General features: G+C 54.1%; 1 long non-coding RNA gene across 1 annotated transcript in view; it reads right to left on the bottom strand.

Moving 5' to 3' along the window:
- LOC140427331 (uncharacterized) overlaps window positions 1–22,857 on the bottom strand; it is a 61,863-nt gene extending 39,006 nt beyond the window's left edge. The window contains exons 1-2 of the long non-coding RNA XR_011948473.1: window positions 22,752–22,857; window positions 9,605–9,687 (exon numbers count right to left, since the gene is read on the bottom strand). This is a non-coding gene — a long non-coding RNA (uncharacterized lncRNA). The remainder of the gene's footprint in view (window positions 1–9,604; window positions 9,688–22,751) is intronic.
- Window positions 22,858–26,290: the final 3,433 nt, after the last annotated feature.

Raw genomic sequence — 26,290 nt, 5'->3', positions numbered from 1 at the left:
TCCAGCTAACCTGCACATCTTTGGACTGTTGGAGGGAACCAGAGCACCCAGTTGGAAATCCACGCAGGCACGGCGAGCAATTGCAAACTTCACACAGACTGTCACTCAAGGACGGAATCAAATCCGGGTCCCTGGCACGGTGAGGCAGCCACACTAACCACTCTGCAACCGTGCCACCACTCTGCCACCCGGTCAATCACATTGCTGTGTATCTGGAGTCAGATGTAGATCAGACCAGGTAACGACGGCAGATTTCCTCCCCCAAAGGATATTAGTCAACCAGATAGGTCTTTACAACAGTTTCATACTTTTATTTCCAGATATTTTTATTGAATTCAAATTGCACCATCTGCCGTGGTGGGATTCAAGCCCAGGTCCACAGAGCACTAGTCTGGGTCTCTGGGTTACAAGTTCGGAGGCCACAGCCTGCGTCATATATTTCATGAAGCATTTAGGGGCTTTTCACAGTAACTTCATTTGAAGCCTACTTGTGACAATAAGTGATTTTCATTTCATTTTCATTTCATTTATATTTAGGTAAAAAATCCCATGGGTGTAATGACAGCACACATTCCAGTTTATGGAATCACTACACATCCTTACTAGATGGAGTCCAGGTTTCTTGCAAAATCAGGTTGATTGCTATGTGGGTTGTCTAGACAGGAAAAGAAGCTTACTTCATCTCCATTTTAGTTCAAATAGTTTCAAGGTTAATTGGAGGAATCCTGAATATTGGTGGCTACAATGTTTGAGGCAATGGTTTTTTACTGTGTTCAGTCTCCAGAAATGGGCTTCTCACTTTGGTATTCCCCCAGTTCCTGGCAGAATCCAATCATTACAACCTGCATTTGAGTCACGGATAGATTCCTCAAGTTGCACAATGGAGACCTCCCAGACAGCCTCACTTCTGCTGGAAGCAGAAGCATGCAAGAGAAAGAGATTTTATTTATAAATTCATTTACGGGATGTGGGCTTCGATAGCTAGGCTATCATTTATTGCCCATCCCTAATTCTCCTCGAGAAGGTGGTGATGAGCTGCCTTCTTGTGCCCCTTCTGTCTATATGGTGCTGTTAGGGAGGGAGTTCCAGGATTTTGCCCAGCGACAGTGAAGGCACTGTCCAAGTCAAGATGATGAGTGACTTGGAGGGGAATGTCCAGGTGGTGGCGTTCCCATGTGTATGCTGTGCTTATCCTTCTAGATGGTAGCAGTCGTGGGTTTGGAAGGCCAGGTTACACCAGGCCTTCCATGAAGGACCCCTCCAACTGAACTCTTGACAAATTTCATTTTGTCCAAAACAACCAAACCATTGTTTCCAGGTGAAGTACCGTCTCCAGAACCCTATGATATTTTGCCAACTTGACTGGAAGCCAGCAGTTGCTGCATTGCAAAAATAACCTTTTGTGGACACTTTGGCTGCCTCTATTTGTGCCTCCATGGTCAGAACAGAAAGCCCGATTTTTGCCTAGGAACATGACAATGGCCAACTATTAAAAAAGGAGGAACTGAGAAAGCTATAATGCCAGACCCCAAACACCACAATCTGTGACAAACGCAGGAGGGCCAATTCAGCTAGTGGTATTTTCACTGGACTGGCAATCCAGAGATCCAGAGTCGCAGGGACCTGGGTTCAAATCCCACCACGGCAGATTTGAATTCAATGAAAATTGGAATTAAACGTCTGACCATGAAACTGTTGTTATAAAAACTCATCCTGTTCACTCATGTCTTTTAGGGAAGGAAATCTGCCATCCTTAACTGGTCTGACCTACATATGATTCCAGGTCCACAGCAATGTAACTTTCAAATAGCTTAGCAAGCCACTCAGTTCAAGGGCCATTAGGGATGGACAATAAATGCTGTCCCAGTCAACGACACCCATGCATGTACTCCACACATTGCACCCTTCAAAATCAGAGGACTGTTGGAAGGGTCATTCCCTGCATCCAAAAGTCCCGGATAACAGGGGTGGGATTCTACAGTCCCTCAGCCACCTATTTCTCGGCGGCGGGCCATTCGCTTGCGATAGGATTATCTGTTCCCGCCGCTTTTCAATGGGATTTCCCACTGAACCCGCCCCATGCCGCCGGGAAACCCACAGGCAGAGGTGCGCTGCCGACGGGAAAATAGAACCCAACGGCCGGACAATTCCGGCCCAGGAACAGGGCCAATGTCAGAGTCCAGGGCACCTAACTTAACTTGTAGCATTTTCTTTTGGCAAACTTGCTTATAGCATAGGCAATGGTTGTACAGTATGCTCTTCTCGCAGTTTATGAAGTATACGATCAGAACTCTGCCCACAAGGGAGAATGGACCCCCGCACCCCCCTCAGCAATAAGAGAGCCAGCCCGACTCTCCCTATTAGCTGTGAGAAGATATAATTTCCCCAATGACAGCCCCCCCCACTCCCCCCACCCACCTTCAACCTAAAAGTCAAGAGGCTCCTGGGGCACAATCTGGAGAGCACCACAAACATGCAGCGGTACATCAGGTGGAGGTCGGAACTCCCAAGGGCGCGGACAATCGGAGGGTGGCCCGACCCCAGGGTCTAGCTGCTGTCCAGATTGGTCTCGGGCCTCTGAAAAGGGCAGCCCCATCAATAGTGACTACATGAGGGGCTGTCAGCAATCATCCAACACCTGTAGGTGCAGTTGGAGGAGTCCAATAGCCTGCAGGGACAGGAGGCGGTGCCGAGCAGGCGTGCCACCCAGGCCAACACCGCATGGGTGGCATCTGCGGTGGAGGCCCTGGGGCGAAGGTATCGGCCATGGGTGGTGGCCGAGACACATGGCATGGCAGCCACGTAGCTGGGCCATCTGGACATTGCAGTGGTGCTCCAGAGCTTGACCCAGTCACAACAGGTCATGGCTGTGGGCCTCGGCGGCATCGCCTGGGCACTGGTTGACCTGAGCCAGTCACAGGGTGATGTGGCACAGTCTACACTGCAGCCCCCGCATGTGCCTTTCCCCACTTCCCTCCCTAATCCCCACGCTCACCACCAGCTATACGCCCTGGAACTCTGCCCTCCGCACTGCACCCCTGACCCGTCAGCGCCCGGCATCGCAGGGACCTCTGGCACCAGCACCCGTCCCTGCTGACAGTGACCCATCCCTGCGGGCAGGAGTACCAGTAGCTGGCTCTACCCTTGACATCCGGCACCCCCCCTGTAGGGGCTACTGTGGGCATTGCCCTTGGGTGGGCCACATGATGCCCCACCAGCAGGTGGTGCCTGGTTGGGGGGGTTTGGTTGGTGGGGTGGAGGGTGAAGTGCGGGAGTGGTGTCGTGGGGGCACCCATATGGCCAGTGTCTCTCTGCACAGCCACGAGCCACGGTGAGCGGTCACTGGGGTACGAGGCAAAATGGCTGCCTTGCATGTCAAGGCAATGGCTGTTTGTGCCTGGATACCCCGGTCCCGGGGCGTTAGCCCGATCTCACGGCCCATTCCCTGGTTACCCCCTACTGCTCCTCCCTGCCCTGGCAGATGCCCCCCCCCCCCCCTCAGCCAGCCATACTAGGATTGGCAGCCCGCGGACGTGCCTCCAGGAACATGTCCTACCTCCTCACACTCCCTTGGCAGCCATGGTGCCTGGGTTTCTCAATTTTTAAAACGACACAGTGGGCGGCACGGTGACACAATGGTTAGCACTGCTGCTCCCTCACGGCGCCATGGTCCCGGGTTCGATTCCAACCTCCGGTAACTGTCTGTGTAGAGTTGCACATTCTCCCTGTGTTTGTCGGTTTCCTTCGGTTGCTCCGGATTCCCCACAGTCCAAAGATGTGCAAGTTAGGCGGACTGCCCTTGCAAAATTGCCCATTAGGGTGGGGTTACAGGAATAGGCTGGGGATTGTACCTAGGTAATGTCCAAAGGGTCAGTGCAGACTCGATGGGCCGAATGCCTGCCTTCTGCACTGTAGGGATTCTATTCTATGATAATAGAATAGGGCCTCTGAAAAGTGCGCTCCCATCAATAGTGACTAGATGAGGGGCTGACGATAATTCCTCCTGGCGGAGGCAGAGCATTGCGGGAGTCCTGGCGAATACTGGGTCAGGCCAGTTAATAAAATGCAATGGCATTTCCTGTACATGCAGAGTAGAATGCATTCACGCCACTGCCGAGGTACCTGAGCATGGCAATCCATTGGGACCCGGCGCCAGCCACGATTTTCACCTCACATGCGATTCTCTGCCCAATCGCATTACACGATTCCGGTGTCGCTGGGCGGAGAATCTGCCTGTTAACTCTGTGTTTCTCTCTTCACAGATGCTGCCTGAATCATTGAGTATGTTCAGTACCTTCAGTTTTATTTCAGCTGTTCTAGAGATTAAGTGCTCCTGCCAGTGGAGATTCCCGACTGGTCCTTGTTGGAGCTAGGAGCGATGCCCAGATGAAATTCCTTCTTCTTTACCATACTAATTTATGAATGGAGGAGAGCTCACCGGATTTTGTCGGAATCCCGGTATCGGGCTGCCTGCTCTAAAAGGCAGCTAAGTGCTTTCACTTCCTCTTTTTCACAACAGAATGCACTTAGCTCTTTTTGATGTGGTGAGGAGCTGTCAATCATAGCAAGAGTGTTGATAACATTGTGATTAGCATCAAAGCAGAATTCATGAGATGCCCTCAAGCATAAAATATGATACGGAGATGGAACAAGGAGCCAGAAGCCGAGTGGGAGCGCGCGGAGGAGGCCTCCTGCAAGGGGACCTCCCTCCAGGCCCTCGCCATGGCGGCACTCCCATCCCCACCCAAAAAACACTCCAGCAGCCCGGTGGTGATAGCCACCCTTCAGTCCTGGAACCAACTACGGCAGCAATTTGGCCTGACCAAAATGTCGGACAAAGCACCCATCTGAAAAAACCATAGGATCACACCAGCTATGACTGATGCCACCTATAAAAAGTGGGGACAGGACGGAGGGACACTGACAGTTAGGGACCTATATACGGATGGCAGGATCGCAACACTGGACAAACTGACGGAGAAATTGCAGCTAGCCAGGGGGAAGGAGCTAAGGTACCTGCAACTCAAAAACTTTCTACGAAAGGAGACATTGACGTATCCACAACCGCCATGACAGACATTACTGGAGGAGTTACTGGACGCAACCATCCTAGATAAAGGGAACTGTAGCGACATGTATGAACGACTGGTAGAAAGGGCCGACACCGCACTGAACGCAACAAGAAAGAAATGGGAGGAAGACCTGGGGATTGAAATAGGGTGGATACCCTGGAGCGAAGCACTGCATAGGGTCAACTCCACCTCCACATGCGCAAGGCTCAACCTGACGCAACTAGAGCCCACTTAACAAGAACTCGAATGAGTAGGTTCTTCCCAGATGTGAACGGTGCCAAGGAGGCATGGCCAACCACGCCCACATGTTCTGGTCTTGCCCCAGGCCTGTTTGGTACTGGGCAGCCTTCTTTGAGGCTATGTCCAAAGTGGTGGGGATAAGGGTGGAGCCCGAAAGTGGCGGTCTTCGGGATTTCAGACCAGCCAGATCTATTCCTGGGGAGGAGGGCGGACGCCCTTGCCTTTGCCTCCCTGATCACCCGCCGTTGAATCCTGTTCGGCTGGCGGTCAGCAGCACCACCCAAAGCTGCAGACTGGCTGTCCGACCTCTCGGAATCTCTCCAAATGGAGAAAATCAAATTCACCATCCGAGGGTCGGACAACGGCTTCCACAGAACGCGGGAGCCATTCACCCAATTGTTCTGGAACCTGTTTGTGCCCAACGAACAAGCAGAAGAATGGCCAAGTAGCCAAGAATCAGGGGAAAGTAGCCAAAGCGTGAGAGGGACGAATAGACCCGGGGCGGGGGCGTGGGGACAGCTAAACATTAAAGAAAAGAAAGGCGAACCACAGGAGAAGGGAAGAGGGGAAGGGGAGAAGGGGACAGAAAGGAGGGGGGGGGGTGAAGAGAGAAGAGGGAGGAGACAGGGAACAATAGAGGGGAACCAGAGAGGGGGGGAAGGCGAGGGAATGAAAGCCGGACGGAGAGCACGGGAAACGACAACAAACTTGGCAAATACAGCAACAGAGAGCAAGGAAAATATGGGCGAAAGGCGGGACGAATGGCCAAAGCGGAGGTGAACGCGCAACAACAACGGCAGCGAAAACTGTCCGGGAGAAGCAAGTAACAACACCAACACCAGATCCATTCTCGTGTTGCCCTCTCTGGATTGGACATAACTACTGTAATTGTTTCTCCGGCACCCAAATGTATATATACCTCCCCAGTTCTCTCTCCCCCCCCACAAACATGTGTCTACCTATTGGTTAAAAATAATGGGCGGGATTCTTCAACCGCCCGCCGGGTCGGAGAATCGCCGGGGGGCGGCGTGAATCACGCCCCGCCGCTCAGACGCCAGCGGCCGAATTCTCCGGCGCTTGGTTTTTGGCGGGGGCGGGGATCACGTTGCGCCGTTCGGTTGGCAGTGGTCCCCGCGGCGATTGTCTGGGCCCTGATGGGCCGAGCGCCGCCTGTTTTCGGCCGATCCCGCCGGCGTGAAATACCGGCATACCGGCAGTACCTGGCTCTGAGGGCGGCCTGCGGAATCCTTGGGGAAGCGTGGGGGGATCTGGCCCAGGGTGGGCCCCCACGGTGGCCTGGCCCGCAATCGGGGCCCACCGATCTGCGGCAGGGCCTGTGCCGTGGGGGTACTCTTTACCTCCGTGCCGGCCTGTGTAAAGCTCAGTGATGGCCGCGCGGAGAAGAAACCCCCTGTGCATGCGCAGTGATGCCAGCGGTTCTCCGCATGCGGCAGAACTCGCTGGCGCTCCAACGCATGCGCCAGCTCGCGCCGGCCGCAGAGGCCCTTCGGTGCCGGTTGGCACGGCGCCAACCACTCCAGCGCTGGCCTCGCACCCGGGCATGCGGAGGATTCCGCACTTTCCGGGCAGCCCGATGCCAGAGTGGTTCACGCCACTCTTTGGCACTGGTACGGCCCGCTCCGCCGGTTGTGGGAGACTTCCGGCCAAAATTGCTAACTGTACAGAGTTGTTGTTTGTGAGCTAGTGTACAATATCATACCAGTTTTTTTTTCTTCTTTATATATATATTTTAATCTGTGTACATAACTGTAAATATACTATGTTCAAAAACCCAATCAAAAACATTTGTAAAAATAAAAGCATAAAATGTAAGATAGATCAATTAACCACCAAGCAGTGTTTCCGGAGTAATTACACTGCCAATCATTAGCTAATGCAATATATTGCTGTGTGAAATTAAATGGAGGATTTGCATTTTAAAGGCTGTCAAGGAATATTAAGCCCTTTGAAGTGTACTTGGCTTTCGCAAGAACCTCTGACACTTGTAACAGTTGCTGCTTGAAACATTTTTGGCTGAGGCAACAGATATTAGGGAAGGGTACGTGAAAATGCAATGATTTTTCACTCTGTTAGCTGGTTGTCTCTTCAGCTTTCAGGCAGAGGTGACTGATGGGGGGGTCTGATGGCGGGGATGGTCTGATGTGGGGGGGCCTCATGCGGAGTCTGATGGGGAGCATGTTCGAGGCGGTGGGGCTTGGGCAGAAGGGACAGGATTTGTGCTGTCCCTTCTTTTGGAGGAATCCTCAGTTGAGCACTGAACCCCTTAACCCACTGCGGGGTCCACCACATCAGGGACATACTTGGGAAAGCTTGCACTATATCCTGCCTGGAGGACTTCCTGCTGTGGGAGTCGGTGCATAACGGGGCGGGGGGGGTATGTCTCAACCTTCCAACCCATTAATCAGATGGGGTGCGTAGCTTGCTACCACAGCTGGGTGATGGGGGGGGGGGATGGGGGCGGAATACCTGGCGCTGATCCCGGTTTTTGGCCAGCGTTCCATCCTCCACCTGATCGGAAAACCGATACCGGCATCAGGCAATGAAAAATCCAACCCCATATTTCCAGCATCTGCAATGTTTTGCTTCTAATTTATGATCGTCCCATGTCAGAGGCATGAAATGATTTTGAATTTGAATCGGTGAAACCAAGTTGAAATCAACAAGGGCAGCATGGTAGCACAGTGGTTAGCATTGTCACTTTACAGCACCAGGGTCATGGGTTTGATTCCCAGCTTGGGTCACTGACTGTGCAGAGTCTGCACGTTCTCCCCGTGACTGTGTGGGTTTCCTCCGGGTGCTCCGGTTTCCTCCCACAAGTCCTGAAAGACGTGCTTGTTCAGTGAATTCGACATTCTGAATTCTCCCTCAGTGTACCCGAACAAGTGGCGGAGTGTGGTGACTGGGGGATTTTCACAGTAACCTCATTGCAGTATTAATGTAAGCCTACTTGTGACACTGATAACGATTTTTTAAAAGTTCATCAGTGGAAAATTGATATAATCCTTCAAATTGTTCCAGCCACCCAAGTCAAGGATATTTTGAGCAATAAAAAAAAACAAATGAGCCTGTACATGTTAATAAACTTCTTTGCGATTTCCACACTGGACTACTTGGATCAGTTCCACATTATTAGCTTTCCAGGCTCATTACTCATCAGAAAAAGCTTGGCATCATTTTATTGTTGGATTATTCTCATGCTTGCAAGCGGAAATTATATCATTGCCCTTGCTTAAAGGGCGGATAAATCTGCTTAAACGTCTCCCACTCAAAAGGCAAAACAGAGGAATAAAGAACAAAGAACAAAGAAATGTACAGCACAGGAACAGGTCCCTTCGGCCCTCCAAGTCCGTGCCGACCATGCTGCCCGACTAAACTACAATCTTCTACACTTCCTGGGTCCGTATCCCTCTATTCCCATCCTATTCATGTATTTGTCAAGAGGCCCCTTAAATGTCACTATCGTCCCTGCTTCCACCACCTCCTCTGGCAGCGAGTTCCAGGCACCCACTACCCTCTGTGTAAAAAACTTGCCTCGTACATCTACTCTAAACCTTGCCCCTCTCACCTGAAACCTATGCCCCGAGTTACGAAATATGTTTTGGCTAGCTTGAGATATAAACACAATGAATGGGATTTGAACTTGTCATAAACTGCAGGAATAGCCAATATTTAATCATTGAAATGGAATACAATGATGTACACAAGTGTATCAGAGTAACATCATTGGCTGGTGTAATGTCATGCGTTACGCAATGACATCATCACAGTGTTTTTGCGGGTTTTTGTGGAGCTCACTATTGGAGCAACATCTTGTAAATTAACCCCTTGCGCTATGCTATATGAACTCGATGTGTGTCACCTCTGATTCTTTCTCTTTGCGGCTACTACAAAGAACATAACAAAAGAGAAACTGGCGACGAGATCTGGGCCGTTTAAAAAAAAAGGGAGAAAACAACTTTTAATGCTGATTTTGTGAGCCAGAAGAAGGATTCATCGACGGAGATCCAGGCCCATATACCATCAGGAGTGAGGTCGGGAGAAATGTCATTGACTTCCAAGGCGAAATCTTATTGTGGCAAGTAAAAACAAGTCTCAGGTAAATACCTGGACACCGTACAATTTGCAGTGGAGCGTCAGCGAACCATCTGATTGATCGCAACAGCCGCTAGTGCAAGTGAAAGGGTTTTAAAAAAGGAGAAACACTATCAGACAACTGCAAGTTATTGGGGGACTTACCTCAAATGGAGGACCAAAGTTTTGAGTACACTTACCGTTGTATTGAGTAGAGCTGCAGACACCGCGCATGAGGCACTGTAATGGGCCATGGGAGCACAAATCTATGGGGCTGCCGACTCTGAAATGAAATGAAATGAATGAAAATGAAAAATGAAAATCACCTATTGTCACAAGTAGGCTTCAAATGAAGTTACTATGAAAAGCCCCTAGTCGCCACATTCCGGCGCCTGTTCAGGGAGGCTGTTACGGGAATCGAACCGTGCTGCTGGCCTACCTTGGTCTGCTTTCAAAGCCAGCGATTTAGCCCTGTGCTAAACAGCCCCTGCACCCTACTGCCTGGGGATCGATAGTGAGGGACAGATACAGCTAGTCTATTTGTGCGCTATAAGTTTGCCTGCTTTAAGCAGAGAGAAAATAAATGGCAGGGAAGACAGCTGAAGGCTGAGTAACACAGATTAGGGAGCTGCAATCCAAAAATGACAGGAAGAAAACACGTTTGATGGGGAGGAGGAGACATGGAACTCTTATGAGGAAAGGTTCCAGTCATAGCCAATCAGACATCAGCAGACCTGAATACTGCAAGCTTTCGCAGCTCAGTTGGGACCAAAACATTTATGTGGGTACAGAATTCAGTAATGACGGTCTTGCAAGAATATTTCTCTCCCTGTCCCCTATTAATAGCTGAACGATTCCGCTTTCACCATTATGCACAGGACGAAAGGGAAACAACTTGTTGCATCACTGCAAAAGCTAGCAAAGTACTGCAAATTTGGCCAATCGTTGGATGATACACTTTGCCACCGATTAGATTGTGGCCTCAGGAATTAAGCCATCCAAACGCAATTGTTGACTGAAAATGCGTTAAGCCGAATATCCGCTATAGAAATCGCAACGTCTATGGAACTTGCTGCGAGAGAAGCTTCGCTGATTGAAGATCGAGCTAAAGTCCATAAGATGGAGTCTGTAAGAAGCAGGTCCCCAAAGACCTAACTTGTCATCATGACTACTAATGTGGGACATATGGCGAGAGATTGTTGGGAACAAGGAGAACACATGCAAAAATCGTGGTAAAAGTTAGTCACATTGCCAAAGCATGTTAGAAACGCCAACCTTCATCAGCACAAAAGGGAGTGCACCAAGTAAGGGTAAGTTTACACAGTTAAGTGATCCAACTGAAGATTCACCGAGTACCAAAATGTCAAGTCAGTTGAAGAAATTTAAGCTCAGTGTTGTTTTTTTAAATGTATTTTATTCCAAACATGTGTAAAAAGCAGCAACGCCCAAAAGACACTCCACAAACTCACAGTCTACAGTTTGTACAATTTTTCTCCTTTTTACCTCCTCCCCCCACGACAAACAGTTCCTCAAACATTGTCATGAACAACCCCCACCGTGTCTCGAAGCCCTCTACTGACCTCCTCAACTCAAACTTCATCTTTTCCGCCCGAAGAAAATTGTACAGGTCCCCCAGCCAGGCTGCCACCCCCGGCGGTGCATCCAACCTCCAATTTAGCAAGATCCTTCATCGGTCAGTCAGAGAGGCGAAGGCCACAACAGCGGCCCCCTTCCCCTCCATCAGCTCTGGCACTTCCGATACCCCAAAAACCTACACCCCCACAATCTTAGACACTGTCCCAAACACCGCCTCACAGTATCTCTCCAGCTTTATGCAACCCCAAAACATGTGCGCATGATTGGCCGGCCCTCGCCCACACAGGCTCATCCTCAGGCACAAGGAGGTTGAATTCCCCCTGCGCATCACCTCGCACCACAGACCCCATCCTATTTCTCCCCCTGCCCGCCCCCCCCCCCCCCCCCCCAGCTCCTCCTCCCAATTGTTCTTGATCCTCACTACCTGCAACCCCCCTGCTCCCCCAATCACCCATATATCTCCCCAATCCTACTCTCTCCCAACCCTCCTGAGGGCAACAGTTGCTCCAGCAAAGTGTACTCTGGCAACCTGGGAAACGCCCTCCACTCCTTCTGTGCAAAGTCCCTCACCTGCATATGTCTAAATTCACTCCCCCTCAGCAGCTCAAACCTCTCCCGCAACTCCCCCAGTCCTGAAAACTTCCCTTCCGAGTACAAGTCCCTCGCTCTCACCAGCTCCATTCCCTCCACTTTCCATACATCCTGTCCATCTGGCTAAAAACCTATGGTTCCCGCAGAGCGGTGCCAATACCGACATCCCCTCCAACTTAAAGTGGCTCCGCAGCTGATTCCTGACCGTTGACTGTACCACTGGGCACCCCATATACTTCCCCAGAGCGAGTGGCAGCGGGGCCGTCAGCACCAGTGATTAGACAACCCCAATCATCCCAGTCTTAAAAAAGGATGGTTCAGTACAAATATGTGGGGATTCCAAAGCAACTATCAACCCTTTATTATGTGCTGATCAATACCCTCTACCACTTATCAAAGATCTTTTTACCGGCCTCCCAGACAGTTAAAATTTTGCAAAATTGATCTCTCCCAAGCCTATCTGCAAATGAATGTAGCAATTGAGTCTCAACTGTTCAGACCATAGAAACACACAAGTGTCTGTTTCAGTATTGAAGGCTTCTGTTCGTCAGCACTGGCTCTCTTCCAATGATCTATGGATCAGATCTTGAGTGGGATATCAGGGGCGTCATTCTCCGACCCCCCAGAGGGTCGGAGAATGCCCGTTGGCCGCCGTGAATCCCGCCCCCGCCCCCGCCGAAGTCTCCGAAGGGAGAAAAGTCGGCGGGGCGTTAATGGCGCCGCTGCCGCGGAGAATGTCACGGGTCTGCGCAAGGCAGCCGAGTTTCGGCCTGCCGATATTCTCCCTTCCGGATGGGCCGAAGTCCCGTCGACGTGATGACCGTTCACGTCGACGTGAATCAAGCCTCCTTTTCATCGGCGTGACCCGATGCTCCAGGCTCACGCCAACCAGCGTGGAGGTGAGTGACGGCCTGGGGGGTTGGCTCTGGGCAGGAAATGGCGTGGCCGCAGACTGATTGCGTGAGGAGAGGTGTGTCTCGGCTTGTGTGTGTGTGTGTGCGGCGGGGGGGGGTGGTTAGAGTAGGCTGGGCTCCGGGGGAGTGCCGGGAGGGGGTCCGTGCCGGGTGGAGGTGGGGGGGGGGGGGGGTCCGTGCTGGGGTGGAGGTTGGGGGTTGGGGGGGGTCCGTGCTGGGGTGGAGGTTGGGGGTTGGGGGGGGTCCGTGCTGGGGTGGTGGTTGGGGAGGGGGTCCGTGCCAGGGTGGAGGTTGGGGAGGGGGGTCCGTGCCGGGGTGGAGGTTGGGGGTTGGGGGGGGTCCGTGCTAGGGTGGAGGTTGGGGAGGGGGTCCGTGCCGGGGTGGAGGTTGGGGGGGGGTCCGTGCCGAGGAGGGTGATGGGAGGGCAAGTGAGTTGGTCCACCTGGCCAGGTGCCAGCCTCCAACAGTTGGACCCATGCGGTCCATGCCACCTGGCTGGGGGGAGGAGGGGATATGGGCAATGATGACATGTCGTCGTTCCCCTCCCCCCCACCAGGCCGTCATGTTTTCAGATCATCCAGCGATGTTGGCCGCCGTGGTGGCAGCCGCTCATGTCTATGTTGCCCTGGATGAGGAGGAGGAGGAGGAGGAGCGTGACAGAGAGGCGGCGCAGGCTGCCGCAGAGGGGCAGGCGGCAGCCGCCCAGGCTGGAGGGACACCTGACCGACAGGACGAGGAGGGGGAGGAGGACGTCGCGGCCCCACGGCAACGGAGGCACCCGAGGGCGCCCCGTGTGTACCGGTCCCGGCAGTCATACCAGGACCTCAGGGACTGGGAATGCAGGAGGAGACTCCGGATGAGCCGGGAAACCGTGGCACACATCTGCCACCTGCTGGCACACCTGTTACCGCGTGGCACTGGCGGGGGACACCCTCTCCCCGTGTCCGTCAAGGTTACGGTGGCCCTGAACCTTTATGCAACGGGGTCATTCCAGGCACCGAGTGGGGACCTGTCCGGTATATCGCAGACATCGGTGCATCGGTGCATCCGGGCAGTGACAGATGCCCTATATGCCATGGCGCACCGCTACATCCGCTTCCCCGTGGACCGGGCCAGCCAAGATGCCCGGGCCGTGGGCTTCTCTGCCGTGGCCGGGTTCCCCATGGTCCAGGGCGCGATCGATGGGATGCACGTCGCCGTGCGGCCACCTGCAGATAACAGGGCCATGTTCACTAATAGGAAGGGGGACCTATTCGATGAACGTACAGGTGGTCTGCGACCACCGCATGATGATCCTGCACGTCTGCGCCCCGTCACCCAGGCAGTGTACACGACTCATTTGTGTTGTCGCGGTCATCCATCCCCGGCATGTATGAGGGACGCCATCCCCGGCTGAGGGGCTGGTTGCTGGGCGACAGGGGGCTACCCTTTGCGATCGTGGCTGATGACGCCTATACGGAGGCCACGCAATGAGGCGGAGAACCGCTACAATGATGCCCCTGTAGCGACAAGGGGAGTGATCGAGAGGTGCTTTGGCGTGCTGAAGATGCGTTTCAGGTGCCTGGACCTCTCTGGGGGCGCCCTCCAGTATCGGTCAGATAGGGTCGGCCGCATCATTGTGGTGTGCTGCGTCCTGCACAACATAGCCCAGCAGAGGGGCGATGTGCTGCAGGCAGAGGAGGGCGGAGTGGAGGAGCAGCAGGAAGAGGCACAGTCCTCCCCAGATGAGGGGGATGGGGGCAATGGTCAGGGCAGACGGGGTAGACACAGGCGGGTGGCTGTCCACCGTTACCGGCTGGCCCAGCGGGCACGGGACAGACTGATAGACGCCCGCTTCACTGACTAGATGGGCGTGGGAATCGGGTAGTATGGCCACAGACCGCACACCATGGCAACAGCCGACCACCCACACCCCCCACCCATCCACCCACCCAGCACCCTCACCCCCCTCCCCAACCCCACCACCCCACCCCGCATGCACACCACCTCCCCCCCCCCCATTGCCGATCCACCGGCGGCACAACGGGCCGGGCTCACACAGTTGCCGGTGGACGCGTGTTTATCGCAGGCCATGGAGGATGATGACAACCAGCCCTGCGATGAGCTCCTGGCTCTACATCGTTGGACTATGTCTGACCCATGGCCACAGTACCACCATCCACCTGGACCATCCCTGCATGCGGCTGTGACACTGCAGCGCACGGTCCCCGTCCTCTGCCCGGGGGATGTTGATGGCGGCCCAGGGGGAAGGGGGCAGACTCACCTGGGGCTGAGGTAAGACCACCCCTCACACACACACTTGCGCTCAACGTACATGACACGCCCGCACACTTTGGACAGAGCACAAAGGCAGCTTCGGTAGGTGTAACATTGACTTTAATAACCAAAGAAGTTCATGCACGTGCCCTAGCCCCTAAAACTCATCTGTGCCCTGCACCCGTGCCAACTTACTCAGTGTCTAATTGTTTGGCCTTACTGGCCCTTTGACTACGTCTACGTGGTTCCCCCAGACGGTACAGCAGCACTGGAGGTGGACTCCTGTGATTCCTGCCCTATGACACTGGATCTCTTTGGCGGCCGTTTCCTGGGGCGTCCTGGCCTAGATGGGCCAGGCTGCGGCCCGGGCGACTGGGATGGCGAGCTGCCAGCCTGTCCTGCCCGTTGCCCACCCGATGCACCTGGGACGGAAGGGGGGGGAGTCCGAGGTGTCGCGGTGTACCGGGACCCTCCCCTACAGAGGGAGCCGGGACGGACCACACCACCTCCTCCTCCCTCGGGGTGCCCCGATGGCCCCCCAGGCCTCTACATGGGTGGGGGATGCGAACGGGACTGGCCATCCGACGCCCCCCCCGACATCTGGCGCTGCCAGTCCTGGAGGCCCGTGCTGGTATCGACAGGGGTCTGCAGGTTTGCAGCCATGGAGCCCAGGGTGTGTTGGCAAACCCTGTCTGTGACAGTGCGACGCCGGCTCGCACATGGCCACTGGGCGCCGATGCCCTCAGCGATGGCCTGCAGAGACTGGGCCAGGGCCTGCAGAGACTGGGCCATGGCCCTGCTGAGACTGGGCCATGGCCTGCAGAGACTGGGCTATGGCGTTGAGCGCCTCTGCCATCTGGCGCTGGCACTGGCTCATGGCCTCCTGTGAGAGGGCAGCCATTTCCTGGGCCACAGACGCCGCCTGCACGGAAGGCCCCAGGCCTCGCAAACCGTTCCCCATGTCTGACACCGTCGCAACCATTGCCTCCACCGCGGACGCCACCCGTGCGGTGTCAGCCTGGGGTGGCACGCATGAACGGGGACCACTCCCAGCTCCTGGGCATCCTGGAGTCCGCGGGTGGACTCCTCCAACCTGCGACCGTAGCCGCCGCAAGCCGCCCGTCACCCTCTTCGCTCGTCTCCGGGGTCGGTGGTTGCATCGGATCTATGTGTGGGGTGTGGTAACTGCAGGAACCCGGGATCCATCTGGGCGGCAGATGTTCGCTTGGCCTGGGCTGCCCTCCGACCGCCCGGTCCCTCTGCTGCTCCTACCTCCACCTGCTGTACCGGGACGGCTGTGTTGTGCGCACCAGTGAGTGTACCGGACGCCTCATCACTAAAGTGCCCAACCGTGGTGAGTGTTTCTGCGATGGTGGAGGGTGTTGGTGACAGCAGTGGTGTTGTGTCGTGCTCTTCGTCCCACTCTGAGTCCATGGCACTTTGGGGGTGGGGGTTCGTCTCCACCCATCCACTCTGAGTCACTGTCCGGTATTTCGTCTTCCTCGGTAGTGCTGTCACGGGTAGTGCTGTCCGGGTAGGGGTGTCCTGGGTAGTGGTGTCCTGGGTAGTGGTGTCCTGGGGTAGTGGTGTCCTGGCTCGGATGTGACGGGGGGCCTGTGGCTGCCCCCCTCATCGCTGGGGTGGTCGCTCCCGCACGTGACGGGGGTGTCGTCTCCCTGTTGCTCCAGGTCTCTCCGTCTCCCGTGGTGTGCGAGGGGCATCCTGCGGGCGTCGCATGCTGGAGGGTCCGGGTCTCTCCGTCTCCCGTGGTCTCCGAGGGGCATCCTGCGGGCGTCGCATGCTGGAGGGTCCGGATCTCTCCGTCTCCCGTGGTCTCCGAGGGGCATCCTGCGGGCGTCGCATGCTGGAGGGTCCGGGTCTCTCCGCCTCCCGTGGTCTCCGAGGGGCATCCTGCGGGCGTCGCATGCTGGAGGGTCCCGGGTCTCTCCGTCTCCCGTGGTCTCCGAGGGGCATCCTGCGGGGCGTCGCATGCTGGAGGGTGCGGGTCTCTCCATCTCCTGTGGTCTCCGAGGGGCATCCTGCGGGTGGTGTGCATCTGCGGGGATGGGTGCCTGGACGTTTGGTCCTGCGATACACAATGAAGCATGCATGGTTAGACATCAGGCAGTGATCAGGTGATACGGGGGAGGGGGATATAGGGAGAGGGGGATATGGGGACGGGCTGTCGGTGGCTCACTCGCTAGTACGCCCCCGACCTCTGCATCAGCAACCTCCCGGTCCTCAGGTCCGCCAGCCAGTTCCAGGGCCCTTTCCTCGTGTACGGTCAGTGGCCTCTCATCAGCGGGCCCTCCTCCAGTCCTCACATGCTCCTTATTGTTGTGTGCGCGCTTCTCCTGTGGGGGGGGGGGGTGGGTGGCAGGGGTAAAAGGCAACAGTGTTAGGCAGGTATATGAATGCACACCATCGGTTGCGCGTGCATTGCAGAGGTTAAGGTTAGGGCTGGATTCACTTGGGGGTATGGGGGATATGGGGGAGGGGGGGAGGGCAGGATATGGGGGAGGGGGGATATGGGGGGAGGGGGGATATGGGGGATATGGGGGAGGGGGGGTATGGGGGAGGGGGGACATGGGGGGGATATGGGGGGAAGGGGGGATATGGGGGAGGTGGGATATGGGGAGGGGAGGATATGGGCGTTATGGGGGGAGGGGGGATATGGGGGAGGGGGGATATGGGGGAGGGGGGATATGGGGGAGGGGGATATGGGGGAGGGGGGATATGGGGGAGGGGGGATATGGGGGAGGGGGATATGGGGGAATATGGGGGAGGGGGGGATATGGGGAGGGGGGATATGGGGGATATGGGGGAGGGGGGATATGGGGGGAGGGGGGATATGGAGGGGATATGGGGGAGGGGGGGATATGGGGGAGGGGGATATGGGGGAGGGGGGATATGGGGGATATGGGGGAGAGGGGGGATATGGGGGAGGGGGGATATGGGGAGGGGGGATATGGGGAGGGGGATATGGGGGATATGGGGAGGGGGATATGGGGGAGGGGGAATATGGGGGATATGGGGAGGGGGGATATGGGGGAGGGGGGATATGGGGGATATGGGGGAGGGGGATATGGGGGGGATATGGGGGAGGGGGGATATGGGGAGGGGGAATATGGGGGAGGGGGGATATGGGGATGGGGGATATGGGGAGGGGGAATATGGGGGAGGCTCACCCTGCCTGCTCTGACGAGGTCGTTCACCTTCTTGTGGCACTGGGTGCCTGTCCGTGGTGTCAGGGCAACAGCGGTGACGGCCTCTGCCACTTCCCTCCACAGACGCCGGCTGTGGCGTGGGGCAACTCTGCGGCCGTGCCCGGGATACAGGGCGTCCCTCCTCTGCTCCACCGCGTCCAGGAGCGCCTCCACATCGCGTGACTCGAACCTCGGGGCTGAGTGACGGCCAGCCATCCAGTCGGGTGTTGCGGTCGGGTGTTGCGGTCGGGTGGGGGGGAGCAGCGCGGCCTTATGAGCCGTCACGCCGTGCAGCGCGTATGACGCTGCACGGCGTGAACCACTGCGCAAGCGCGGATCCCGTTACGTCGCTGCTAGCCCATTTCGGGCCGGAGACTATCGACCCATTTTTCTGACGTGACGCAAGTGGGACTTGTGCCGTTTTTTGCGCCGATCGGCGGACTTTCCGCCGATAACGGAGAATTTAGCCCTTCTATTCATTATCTCGGACACATCATTGACCAGGAGGGTCTTCACAAAGAACCCAAGAAGATGTTGAATACCCTGGATGCTCCACGTCCACAGAACATGACTCAGTTAGGTAGTTTCTAGGATTATTAAATTGATATGGAAAGTTTGTATCGCACTGACACACTTTGCTTTGTAACAAACAGATTTGACTCTGGGTGAAAGATTGTGAGGATGCTTACCAAAATGTCAAAAACAAAATACAGGAATTGGAGTTATTGGTCGACTATAGCCCACAGTTGAAGCTGCAGTTTGCTTGCAATGCATCATCCTATGGGGTTGGAGCAGTTGTCTTCAACCCCAACGCTACGACCAAGAAAGAACAACAGTGACAATATTTCCGAGGAAACTAAGAAAATCTGGCATGCCCCACACTGACTCTTACCAATTTCTTACAGAAGCACCAGAGAAAGCATTCTATCTGGCTGCATCACAGCTTTGTATGGCAACTGCCTAGCCCAAGACCGTAAGAAAATGCAGCGAATCATGAACACAGCCCTGTCCATCACGCCAACCCTCCTCCCATCCATTGACTTTATCTACACCTCCCGCTGCCTTGGGAAAGTGGGCAACATAATCAAAGATCCCCTTCCAACTGGGTTTTCCTCTCTTCCAACCTCTTCCATCGGGCAGAAGATACAGAATCATAGAATTTACAATGCAGAATGAGGGCATTCGGCCCATCGAGTGGGCACCGGCCCTTGGAAAGAGCACCCTACCTAAGCCCATACCTCCACCCTATCCCTACACCTTCACTCTATCCCCGTAACCACACCTAACCTTTTTTGGACACCAAGGGCAATTTAGCATAGCCAATCCCACCTGACCTGCATATCTTTGGACTGTGGGAGGAAACCGGAGTACCCGGAGGAAACCCACGCAAACACGGGGAGAACGTGCAGACTCCGCACAGACAGTGACCCCAAGCCAGGAATCGAACTGGGACCCTGGAGCTGTGAAGCAACTGTGCTAACCACTGTGCAACCGTGCTGCCCTAGACGTTTGAGAACACGCACCAACAGATTCAAAAACAGCTTCTTCTCCACTGTTACCAGACTCCTGAATGACCCTCTTTTGGACTGAACTGATCTCTTCACACATCTTCTCTACTGTTGTAGACTTCACTCCGCATGTTTCACCTGATGTCTATGTCGATGTATTTACATTGTGTATTTATCGTATGTCCGATGTTTTTCATGTATGGAATGATCTGCCTGGACTGTACACAGAATAACACTTTTCATTGCACCTCAGTACACATGACACTAAATCTAAATCATCCATTTGAATGGCCCACCAGGCAATGACAAAGAATCTACGTTAATTATGCAGGACCAGTCAAAGGATACATGTTTTTGAATATGGTTGACAAGCATTCGAAGTGGTCAGACGTTGCCATCATGAAATCGACAACTATGAAATAGACCATAGAAAGGCTTGAGGAGGTATTTGCAAGATTCAGGCAACCTGAACAACTCATGAGTGGTGATGGTACTCAGTTCACATCGGCCGGATTCGAGGACTACCTGAAGGGGTGTGGCATCTGCCATATCTAATGTGCCCCTTACCATCCGGCCAACAATGGCTTAGCTGAATATTTTGCACAATCGCTCAAGCAAGCAGTGAAGGTTGAGAGATAATGACCGTTTACCTAAATGTGTGAGTTTTCTAATGACATACAGAAACACTGCGCATTCAACAACACAAAGCTCACTGGCTTTCTGATGTACAAAAATAAACTACGCACACAGTTCGACCTTTTGACTCTCTCTTCAACTCGAGAGATAGTCAGGCAACAACATCAGATGCAAGTGGCTAGAAAGGAACAACATTCCAAAAGCAAGGGGCTGGATTCTCCGCCGTCGGGATGCTCTGTTTTGCCGGCAGCCTGGGGGTTTCCCGATGGCGTTGGGCTGCCCCACAATGGGAAACCCCATTGACCAGCCAACGAAACGGAGCATCCCTCTGGCATGCTGAACCAGAAATCTGGTGCGGTGGGACGGAGAATCCCACCCAATGTCTTTGACTGTGTGGAATGTGTTCTTGCGAGAAATTACATCTCAAGCAATTGTATTAGCTAAAATGAGTCTGATTCCTTATACTGTTCAATCTGATGATGAACAAATTTGCTGTTAGCCCGCTGACCAATTATTCTCTGCACAGAGAGAAGTGCAAAATTGGGACCAGATATTTTCACCACAGAGTGTATGAAGAGTATGAACAGTGACAAGCCCAACTTACAAATGACTACAAATGCCAAAATTACGGAATCTGTTATGACAGAATCATCTGCAGTGGTAGCACTGCTGCCTCACGGCGCCGAGGCCCCAGGTTCGATCCCGGCTCTGGGTCACTGTCCGTGTGGAGTTTGCACATTCTCCCCATGTTTGCGTGGGTTTCGCCCCCACAACCCAAAGATGTGCAGGGTAGGTGGGTTGGTCATGCTAAATTGCCCCTTAGTTGGAAAAAATCAATTGGGCACTCTAAATTTATAAAACAAAAATGACAGAATCATCCACACAGCCAGAGGCAGTTCCTGAGTTGGTTTCGCCTGATGTTACTCTGACAGGAAGACACACCCAGCAATCCTAAGAGCCAAGTTTCGGAATGTCATAATCTGCCAAAATGAGACAGATGTCCACCCACGAGACTGCCTCACTAATGAGCATATGTATCCATAAAGGCAACAGTGTTAGGCAGGTATATGAATGCACGCCATCGGTTGCGCGTGCATTGCAGAGGTTAAAGTTAGGGCTATATTCACTTGGGGATATGGGGGAGGGGGGATATGGGGGAGGGGGGGATATGGAGGATATGGGGGAGGGGGGATATGGGGGATATGGGGGAGGGGGGATATGGGGGATATGGGGGAGGGGGGATATGGGGGAGGGGGGATATGGGGGAGGAGGGATATGGGGGAGGGGGATCTGGGGGATATGGGGGAGGGGGGATATGGGGGAGGGGGGATATGGGGGAGGGGGGGTATGGGGGAGGGGGGATAATGGAGAATTTCACCCAATGTGTTTGATCTGTGTTAAAGTGTTTGCTGAAGTAAAAATGCCAGGCAGGCTAAAGTAGTAAAGAGGGAGGGGTTTTATGTAAGAGTAACACCATTGGCTGGTATAATGTCATGTGTTACGCAATGATGTCACCGGAGTGTTTTGCTGGCTTTTGAGGAGCTCACCACATTACTCTGGCCAGAATCTTGTAAATAAACCCCTTGCACAATCTTATATGAACCCAACGTGTGCCATCTCTGATTCTCTCTCTCTACGGCTACAACAAAGAATATAACAGAAGTGTTAGAACCTGCCTGAATACTGTTGTCTGGGGACAGGAAAAGAGTCAGCAACGTGCAAAAACAACATAGTCACGAAAAACAGTAATCTGCCAAAAGCATTTACAAGATACAAAAACCACCAGCTCTCAAGCCAGCACACACACACAACCACCCACTGTCCCCAACGGTAGCCCCACATCGACGAAATGGTGCCCGATGAGCAGCACAGACCACCGGGAAAGGACACACCGGTATACGGCATAGTTTGAGAGAGAGAGAGAGAAAAAACACCCTACTCCTCCCAAGAAGGGGTCACAGTTTAATCCAAACCAGTTCCTTTAAACAGGCCACCAGCGACAAAGCATGTATACGGCCACTTCTCCCCCCCACCCCCCCCCCCCCCCCCCTCCCCCACCCTCGATCATAGCCTTTCCCAATAGTAGCCCCACATCGGTGGAAAGGCACCCAAATGACAGCCCAGACCGCCAGAAAAGGACACAGCGATACATGGCATGGCAGAAGAAAGAGAGAGAGAGGGATCTCCCTTCACAAAAACAAATGCAGAGCAACCGCAAGACACCCAACAAACAATTAAATACAAATCAAAGCTGCCAGCACTCAAGCCAGTGCACGCACCCCCCCCCCCCTCCCCTACCCCTTACCCCCCCAACCCTCTGGGCCAGCAATAGCCGCAGGTCGGTGAAGAGGAGCCCGCAAGCAGCTCAGTTCACCAGAAAGGGACAGGCAGCGCATGGTTGAGTAGAGAGCGAGAGAACACCCCTCCCCCTCACTAACACCAGGAAGGTCCCCTCAACCCCCATTGCACAGAAGCAGGAGGGTCGCAACTGGCGAGCATCCTGCGCTAAGCCCAAAATAACAATACACAACAAAATACAATAATATCCATACAATCTCCCAATGTTAAAACACAACCAATTGTACCAATTGGTACAGACAGTACACAGAGTCAATTGGGCCACTGCCCTACTGCTCTCACAGTCCCGGCATCCGATCTTCAGACACCATCCAGTCTAGAACTGCAAAAGCGACTCCGTTCCAATCCACTTTCAGCCCGTCAGCTGCCAACCAAGGTCCGCTTCTCACTTCACTCCAAGCCGATAAGCAGAGAGGCAGCCAGTGACATGTCCCAGGCGTGGCAACTGCAGGCAAGCAGTCTCTTCTCTCCCCCTTGCAAGCACCAGGCTCGCCTTTCCCACCATTCAACTGGTCGTAGCACCGTTCCCCCTTGCCGTAGTCCAGGCTTCAATGTCCAGAAAAGGCAGCTAGGATACGGAATAGCACACCAGGTACAGAAGCAGGGTTACAGACAGAGGCAGCAGGAGCTCAGAGGCAGAATCCCCTGCTGCAGCTCAGAGCATGAGCTACTCAGGTGGAGTGTGAGCTCCCCCAATGAAGCGGGGGGGGGGAGGGGGGGGGGGGGGGTCAGGAAAATCATGAGCAGTTTCACCTGCATAAATAGAGCTGGGCAGTGTGGTACCAGCTAGAGGAGTAAAGCAGTGGTGAAGTAATCCTGCTGCTGTATATATAAAATTATAAATAAAGTTATTTTCTTTCGACTCTACAAACTCGTGCTGGATTAATGGGGTAGGTTTTTTGGGAGCATCCTAAAGGAATAGAGAGATGTGGAGAGGCAGAGAGATGTTTAGGAAGGAGCTTCGGAACAGGAGTAGACCCTGGTCCCTTGGGTCTGCTCCGTCATTCAATAAGATCAAAGCTGATCTGCAAGTTAACTTCATTTCCCACTTTCGCTTTAAATCCCTTAATACCTACCATTCTGTAGCACCGTCAATATGACGCGAGGCAGGTTGAGGTAATGTCAATTGAAGGCTTTATTAAGCAGACCTTTATCCCCAGCAGCGTGGTTACAGAATGCAGCTGCTGCAGGAAATGGAGGGAAAAACTGGGTTCTTATACCGGCATTTCTGGGTGGAGTCCAGTAGGTGGCAGATTCTAGCAGGACCTGGCATCCCTCCACCAATAGCCTGTCGACACGTGGTGTACCGTATTACCCCTAATACATACCACCACATTCACCCCTTGTTGAAAAAAAACCCGGCGGGATGGTGGTTCGCATGGTGGTAGGGGTTTACAGAGTCGGTACTGTGCCGTAACTTTGAACAAAACACAAAATTATCGCTTCAACTGGGCCAACGGGCCAAACAGGCTCAGCAGCTGCATTCTGTAACCACGCTGCTGGGGATAAAGTTCTGCTTAATAAATTGTAGCACCGTCAATATGACGCGAGGCAGGTTGAGGTAATGTCAATTGAAGGCTTTATTAAGCAGAACTTTATCCCCAGCAGCGTGGTTACAGAATGCAGCTGCTGCGGGAAATGGAGGGAAAAACTGGGTTCTTATACCGGCATTTCTGGGTGGAGTCCAGGAGGTGGCAGATCCTATCAGGACCTGGCATCCCTCCACCAATAGCCTGTCGACACGTGGTGTACCGTATTACCCCTAATACAGACCACCACACATTCTCAGGTTTGAAATGAACAATTGATCTGGCATCAATTGCCTCTTGCGAAAGAGTTCCAAACTTTTACCATCCTAGGTGTGAAGAATTGTATCCCAGCTTCACTCCTGAAAGGACTGCCATTACTTTTTTTGACTATATCTCTTAGTCCGCGAACCAATAGAAATAGTTTCCTTCTATCCTCCTTTCTGTTCCCTTTAAGATTACAAAACCTTTATCACCCCTTAACCTTCTACATTCCAGGGAATACAACACTAGTTTGTTTTATCTTTTCTCGTAACTTAATCCTTGGAGACCAGATACCATTTCACTGAATCTATGCTGCACTCCCTCTCAGGGTTGAGGGCTTAGTCCCTAGGGACCTGAGGCCAACCTAGCACAGTCACCAAGAATGGGTTGAAGGAACTCAGGAATGGATAAGAGGGCAGATCCATTCTAAGTCACATCATCACCTCAGCTCCTATCTTGGATAGCACAGAAGTGACAATAGGGCAATTGACTGGGCTGGGGAGAGACGGATTTCAATGATTTTATTTATTTTTAAGTAGCTTCTGTAGGGGTAAGGCTAATTCAATGTCATTGAAAGGAAACCCCTGATCTAGGGCGCAATCTACCAGTCTTGTTGTACTGGGCGAGAGAATGAGCAGGCCGGTTAGATAGTGGGGAGGGAGGGAAAATCGGGAACCATGCCAGGCGCCAATCGGTTTCTGATCTAACTGGCCTGGTCCCATTGGCGAGATCAGGATTCCGTTGCGGCGTGGCGAGAAGCCAATAATCACCAATTAAGACCAATCACCATCCCATTGAAGGGAAGGACTTCCTATCCAGTGGCCTCCCATGACTAACTGCCTCCCCAGCGAGCTGTCAGGTGGGCACCATTTAGTATACCCATTTAAAAACATGAAGCTGGCGGAGTAGCCGCTGTGGGGATCAGAGGAGGTGAGTAGCCATCTTCAAAATCGGGCAGTCAGTCCAGGGGCACTTGTGCTGCTGCCCCAGTGCGCAGGAGGGTGGGGGTGCCTCTGGGTGAGGGAGGTGGGGGGAGTGGAGGCTTGGTCAGTGGGCCGGCCACCATTATTTGGGGGTCGTCCCTGGGCTGGGTGGGGCGGGCAGGTGGCTCAGCGCCCATGGGCCTAGCATGCTCCCGCCCGGATCGTGTGTACCCATAACGGGGCAGCTCCAGCTGCTGCCTGTCTGTCCCACCGAACATACTCGGAACAGAGCTCTGCCCGTGGCGATAAGGCGATGGTCCCTTTAACTCCCATTGACCCTGGCGGCCTCTGGCTGCTCAACTGAAGGGAATTGGCAATTCTAGTAATACGAGCACTTCACAGCCCCCAAGTGGTTGTACAGGGTGTGTCTCCTGACTGGGCGCGATTCTCTGCTCCCGCGACTAAGTGCCCACGCCGTCAAGAACGACCCCGATCGCAATCGATTCAAAGCCCGAAAATGGGCTAGGAGTGGTGCCGCAAGGAACTCAGAGGGCGTGTCGCGAACGCAGCGTCGTCAGCGCATGCTGGGCATTTGCGCTGCATAAAAGAGGCACCGCGTAAATGACGCGGCCGGTGCTGCGTAACTGGCGCCAACCCGCGCATGCGGAGTTGCCGTCCTCCCCGAGGCCGCCCCGCAAGAAGATGTCGAATGGATCTTGCGGGGCGCGGAGGAAAGGAGGTCCTCCTTCGGAGAGGCCGGCCCGCCGATCAGTGGGCACCGATCGTGGGCGAAACCCCATTTGAGGCCCCCCCCGGTGCAGGAACCCCCTCGCCCCCCCACAGGCCGCCCCCCACCAGCGTTCCCGCGCTGTTCCCGCCGGCAGAGACCAGGTGTGGATGGCGCCGGTGGGAACCCGTCATATTGGGCAGGCCGCTCGGCCCACAAGGGCCAGAGAATAGCGGGGATAGTGGAGAATCGCCATTTTGGGTGTCTCGGGCGATTCTCCGGCCTGCACCGCGCAGAACACGACGGGGCCGTTCTCACCGCTTGGGTGAATCGTGGGAGGGCGTCGGACTGGCGTCGCGTGGAAAAATGGCGCGCCAGCCG

This window comes from Scyliorhinus torazame, chromosome 7 (assembly GCF_047496885.1).
Source record: "Scyliorhinus torazame isolate Kashiwa2021f chromosome 7, sScyTor2.1, whole genome shotgun sequence".
Classification (NCBI taxonomy): Eukaryota; Metazoa; Chordata; class Chondrichthyes; order Carcharhiniformes; family Scyliorhinidae; genus Scyliorhinus; species Scyliorhinus torazame.
The sequence above is the reverse complement of the archived record's forward strand: the minus strand, read 5'-3'. Positions and strand labels throughout refer to the sequence as shown.